Source organism: Mustela erminea, chromosome 1 (assembly GCF_009829155.1).
Source record: "Mustela erminea isolate mMusErm1 chromosome 1, mMusErm1.Pri, whole genome shotgun sequence".
Taxonomy (NCBI): Eukaryota; Metazoa; Chordata; class Mammalia; order Carnivora; family Mustelidae; genus Mustela; species Mustela erminea.
In genome coordinates, this window is record NC_045614.1 from 105,362,845 (window position 1) to 105,369,271 (window position 6,427).

Sequence of the window (6,427 nt, forward strand, 5' to 3'; positions counted from 1 at the left end):
CCACTAAGTGCCGATTTTAGAAATTCCATCGTTTCTCCATCTATTAGTTGGTATTTTACGGTAAGGGAAAGCTTTCTTTCCTCTTTTTTTGTATTAGTATGGACTTAGAGATTCCTATTTTACTCAATGATTACAATGTATTACTATCATTATTTATTTTGATAAGTAAATTGTCCCAGATTTTCAAGTGTTTTCAAGTTGACCTCTGTGTCTTTTTGACATATTCACCATTCTTTTTTTGTTGTTGTTTGGAGGATTTTATTTATTTAGTTTTGTGAGAGAAAGAGAGAGCCAGTGTGCGAATCGGGGGTGGGGGGGCAAAGGGAGAAGTAGGCTCCTCACTGAGTAGGGAGCCTGACGCGGAACTCGATTCCAGGACCCAGGGCTCATGACCTGAGCCAAGGCAGATGCCCAACTGACTGATTTACCCAGATGCCTGACTTATTCATCATTCTTTGAGAGGCAGTGAATCTTCTGAACAGAAACTCTCCTTGGCTCAACAGAAAAGGGGCTCTTCTTGGAGTCTGAGGACCTGGATGTCAGTCCCCTTAGCTTCTTTCATTCCTAGTTGGGTATCCTTGGGAGAGTAGCCTTTCTGTTTGAAAACATAAAATGGGAATAATCGATACCTGTGTTATCTGTACAGTCTGTATGGTTTGGATTAAATCTCTATCAGAGGAAGCATGACTTCAGTCTTATGAATCATGAGATTTAGCATTCATAAACATTTCATTGCATTTGCAAACAATCTACGGTTCAATTTTCTTGAGTTGGAACGAGGAATGCTGAGACCATTGTAGAAAATCTAAAATCAAGCAAGTTATTTATAAGCAATAAATTTCAAAAGCAAAAATTATAAAAGAACAACAGAAACACTTCAAGACAAAACTGATGTTTGGGACATCTGGGTGGCTTAGTCAGGTTAAGTGTCTGACCCTTGATTTTGGCTCAGGTCATGATTTCAGGGTTGTAAGATCGAGCCTCATGTCTGGCTCCTCCCCACTGGGTGTAGAGCCTACTGGGGATTCTCTCTCTCCTGCTGTACCCCTCTTAAAAAAATTAGTTTGAGGTGGGATGAAAATGCATTTGAAGATGCTTAAATGATACCGAGGGAAGGCCCCAAATTAGGGGAGTTGAGGTCTTACGAGGGACCCAGGCCAGCTGGACCAGTTGGTGGTAGTTAGAGTCCCAGTCCTTGTGGAGGCGGATGGCCAGACTCCTGTAGAAGTAAGCCTTCCTGTGCTGAATGGAGGAGCAGGAATCATTCCCAATTCTCTCGTGACTCTGGGCAGGCTACACCCCTCTCTAGGCTTCAGGGTCCCCAACAAAGCAAAAAAATAAACAAATGTGCCCAAATCCTTTAAACTCTCTTGTGCATCTAAAACTTCTATCTGAAGATGTTGGACGTGATCTCTCTCAGTCCTCGAGACTCTAAAATTCCAGGCACCACCCCCTCGGCTTTGATTCCAGGCCTTCTTTATTTTGAGCATCAGTTTCCGCACAGCCCGTAATCAAGGATTCAACCTCTCTCACTGCTGGTGTCCCCTCTGGAGAGGAAACAGCCCAGGCGGTTTTGTGAGCTGGCATTCTCCTCTTCAAACATAATTGCGGCCTTGCCCTGGAGACGGGGTAGAGAGAAAGAGAGGCTTTCTTCCTGATCTATTAGCATACTGGTTTGTAGTTCTGGCCTTGAAGAATTATGCTGGAGGGGGGAACTCAGGAACAAAAAGTATTTTACCAAGGTGGGGCCTTAGTTTTCTAAGGTGGCCATAACAAAGTACTACAAACGGGTGATTTGAGACAACGGAAATTTATTTTCTTAACGTTCTGGAGACCAGAAGTCTGAAATGCCAGTGCCAGCAGGGTCTCGGGCTTCCTCCGAGAGTTCTAGGGGAGGAGCATCCCTTGCTTCTTTCAGCATCCGCTGGCTCCTGATGTTCTTCTCATCTACTTTCTGCCTCTGTCTTTGCCTCTTCACCTTCATGAGGGCTCTCATTGTTGGACATAGAGTATGTGCGGGGAAAGGAGGGTTACTTATCTAAAGATCCTTACTTATTTCCATCTGCAGAGACCCTTTTTCTAAATCCTGTTCACGGGTTTGGGGAGTTAGGATACAGACATATCTTTGTGGGGGCTGCCATTCAACCCACTACAGGTGGATCGACAGAGGGGGCTCCCAGCCCGGCTCCTGAATGCCTGGCTGGCAGTGGGTAGAGAGGGTACTGGTCACAGTGTCAGGGAGAGGGAAGGATGAGACGGACATTGGCTGGCGCTGTCATCGCAGCCCTCCCGCTAGCGAGGGCCTTTCAGGGTACCCATCTCTCTTCCTTTCCAAAAGAGGACACTGCATCGGTACCTTCGGTTTGGCTCTGCAACCGTCACAGACAACCCTTAAATCTCAGTAGCTCACACGCCTAGCGTTTTTTTCTCGCACCTGCCTGAGGTTTCCGACAGGCTGACTGCCAGACTGCTTCGGGCCGCCCTCTCTCTGGGACTAGGCTGACGGAGCGCTGGATTTGGAATATGGCCAGTCTTGTGGCTCAGGGAGAGAAGCGTGTGGTAAGCCTCAAGGTGGCCCTTGAATCTTCTGCCTGGAAGTGACAGATGCCACTTCTGCTCATTTCCCCGGCCAGGGCAAACCATCTGGCCAAGTCTGATGTCAGCGAGGAGAAGAAATATCCTCTTCCTCAGCAAGGGGCCGTGAATATTTATGAACCACAGGAAAGCAGGCCACAGGTGCTGTGGGATGAGTCCCTCTGTTGAGAAGCGACGGAGCTCCCCACACAGGGAAGACGGCTGCTCATCCAGGCTTTCTAGAAACCTTAGCACTCACTTTTCCAAGCACCGTGCATGTTCTGAATACACACTACTCTTTATCCCCTGTTCCGGTTCCCTATTCTTCCCCATTCCTCATCTCCACAAAACAAAACGAAACCAAACAAACCACGGAGTTATGGTTGCGTGCCATTGTCTGGGAGACTGCTGTTGGAGCTTTGCTTCCTAAACATAGCGCACATGGACAGTTTCGGGCATGGCTATTTTCACAGCAACTGAGGGAGAACACTTCCCTCCTTCCTCTGTTTGCAGGGCCTCGGAGAGACGGACAAGAACTCGACCCCGATGCCACAGAGGGACTTAATGGGGGGATTCCAAGGGCCTTTAGCAACTGAGGCAGAAGACGCATTAGGGAGCAGGGAGGGTGGCTGCTCGTGTTTCACGAACCTGGTGTTTCACGACTGGACCACCAGCCTCTGCAAGGTCCCTACATTGTAAGTAAAAGCGCCTGAGAGTCTATGCCCAGTGCATGTCTATTTTCTGCCAGGAGCCACAGGTTATATCCCATTCCCAAGGAATATGTGAACCCAGGAGGACAGGGACCTCAGGGTCTAATCTAATTCCTTCATTGTCTGGGTGACATAGCAACTGAGGTCTGGCTCCTTGTACCAAATGGACTGACTCTCTTTAACATATCAGCTGATGACTTCATCAAAAGCATTTCCCCTAAACCTTGGTTTGCTTCTATGAGTTCATTTCTCTAATACTACAACCTACTCTGGGAGAAAGGAAGACTCTTTGGAAAGTTACATTGACTTTTAAAACCACAAGGGTATCATTTGGGACATTCCTACCTTGGTGGTTATTACCCTCTGAGTGCCTGCAGAGCTACCTCCAGCCTTCCCTTTGGTCTCCATGGGGACTCATTACGTCTCTAACAAGCAAGTACGAAGACTTATAGCGCTGGCTTACCAGAAGGGTTTGCCTCGGGAATTTCACAAGCCAGGGCTGCTGCTGTCTTGCGTGGCAATTTACATCCCGTGAAGCAGAAGAGGGAACGACTCGGGCAGCTGATGGTAATTGAATTGCATCAATATGACATGGCAGAGAACTGAAAGGTTTTACTAGCACAGGCCTATCAACCCTCCTCCTTTTTCATGAAACTGACTGCAGGGGAACAGTATTTTCTTTGCACAGATAAGGAAACAGAGGATCAATAAGTTATTAAATATTTATTATTTAATATTTCCTAACAGGGTCCTTGGATGGGGCTTCAGGGGTCTGTGAACCCCTGAAATGATCCGCCAAGACAAGTATGTATTTGTGAATTTGGGGGGAGGGGAGGGGGAGGAGCACGTGATTCTCATCAAATTCTGCAAAGTTCTATAACAGTGAAAGGTTCAGAACCACCTCTATTGTAAAATAATTGGCAGATTAAACCCCAGTCTTGACATGGGGCCCTATCCTTTTGATGAGTTCTCTCCTTTTTTCCCCCTTGGTTGCTGACCTCCCTAGCAGCAAGAATGATGATGGAAGGGTCACATTGAGATAAGTTTCCCTAACTCTGCTCTGGAAAGTTTAAAAATCTTACTTCTACTTATGAGAAGACTGTGTTAGAGGCCCAGTAGGTTAGAGTGGAAAGAAACACATCAGGATTCACGGATCAGAAAACTGAGACCCAAGATGTTGATCCCCTTCACATAATAAATCAGTGTTTGACTTAATATGTACTCCTTTTTTGAGAAATCAACTCTAATCTCAGTTGCAAACCTCTTGCCAAAATTTCTCAACAAATGACAATTCAGCATGACTCATTTTTTTTTTTTTTGACATCATGCAAATGAGGGAAAAAGACTGAGTGGCTTTCTGTCCAGAGATCAGGAAATGAAGTCTGTCTGGGGCCACACGTTCCCTTGGGACATGTGGTAGTGTCAGAAATGGGTTCTGGAAGAAGCAGGCCTTTGTCCATTTCTGTTTTGTGAGGGAGCTCCTCCTCTTGGCCACGGCTGGAGGGGAGGCTCCCCACGCACACTCCCAGGGAGCCTTACACCCAAGGCAACCTCCTTAGGACTCCCACCAGATTTTACTATCTCTAGAGCTGCCATTGGAGGCCTCTTTCCTCCTAGCCCCGTTTCCCACTGAGGGAAATGTTGGCTTTTCTAGATTAGATGTTCTGAGCCAACCAGTCCTTCTGAACCACAGTCATTGGGGCCCTTATACTGGTGAGCTAAGCTGTTAGGGTAGGTATGATTCTATTTTTAAATGGCTTTTTTAGACTGACTTCCTTCTGGCCCAAGGGACTCTGGACCTCCATGACTTCCATGAGGGGTAAAGTCCAGCGTTAACCTCACTAACGAGGGATCACTTCCAGACACTTGGCCATGCCCTGATTTCTTCCAAGGGGACGAAACAGTGTTTCTCAGAAGGGCCGATGATAGGGCACTTCAGAAATGTAGTGATTTATAAATAAAGAGGATGTTATTTTCTATACAGTAGGAAAGTCAGAGGCTCCTTTTAGATTCTATTCACTCACTAGACAGATGAGGAACCAGAGACCCAGAGAGGGTCCATTGCTGCACCAGGATCCAGAGCCGCGTAATAGCAGAGCTGAGCAAGAAACCGAGGTCTGGGGGCGCCTGGGTGGCTCAGTTGGTTAAGCGACTGCCTTCAGCTCGGGTCATGATCCTAGAGTCCTGAGATCAAGTCCCACATTGGACTCCCTGCTCAGCAGGGAGTCTGCTTCTCCCGCTGACCTCTCTCCTCTCATACTCTCTCTCAAATAAAAAAAATCATTAAACAAAAAAAAATTAAAAAAAAAAAAAAAAAAAGAAACCGAGGTCTGATGGCTGAGCGGGATGCTTTGGACTACTTTATGCTTCCCCACCGTTCTATATTCCTTCATACTCGCACAGTCTTCCTCAAACCTCAGGCTCCAGGTTGTGCCATGGGTTACCATGGAGACCATCCAGTCACAATTTCATGAACTAAAGAATGCAGAGTCTCAATCTGCCAAATATCATCTGAGACACTTCCACTCCCAAAGGCACTGCAGCTTAAGTGGTGGGGGTCCCTCGGGGACTCTGCAGTCAGGATACTGCACTCTCTCTGACTTAAATCTTCTGGGTGCCCCCAAGCCCAGAGCCCTGGCCTCCTGCCATGAGTCAGCCTCGGCAAGTTCTCCATGCACCCACATCCAAGGCGAGTTTTGTGGGAACCGCAGTTCTCATCACCTGCCACTAGAGACTACAAGTTACCCCCCAACCCCCTCCAGTCCCTCTCCGTGGTGCAGGAGCCAAAGGCGTTGGGGATCCAGGAGCCACAGGGCCCCGGTTCCAACTCAGCTCCAGGAGCTTAACCAGAGGCAGGAGGCTCACTCAGGCCAGCACACTCACCTCTCCCCATCCCCCAAACCCCCCCCCCCCACCCCTCCTCCGCCCCGGGAAGGAGGGGTGGCCAGGCAGCCAGAAGGAAAACTCCTGGGCTTTTTATTGAATCCATAAAACAAAAGGTGAGGGGTTTCTGGGCAGGGGAGGAATGCACGGTTATTTATGGCGCTGGTCTGCAGAGGAGGGGCACACGGAACTCCTTCCAGCTCTGCGCGTGATTCATCTCCCCCGGGAGCTGCGGAGCGGGGGGGCGGGCGTGCGCCGTC

At 48.1% G+C, this 6,427-nt stretch overlaps 1 long non-coding RNA gene across 1 annotated transcript; it reads right to left on the reverse strand.

The window, feature by feature from the left end:
- Nucleotides 1–1,893: 1,893 nt before the first annotated feature.
- LOC116567822 lies at nt 1,894–5,695 on the reverse strand. The gene is made up of 3 exons (XR_004276362.1): nt 5,660–5,695; nt 3,748–3,845; nt 1,894–1,991 (listed from the first exon to the last, which is right to left on the reverse strand). It is a non-coding gene; the product is annotated as an uncharacterized LOC116567822 (long non-coding RNA).
- Nucleotides 5,696–6,427: the final 732 nt, after the last annotated feature.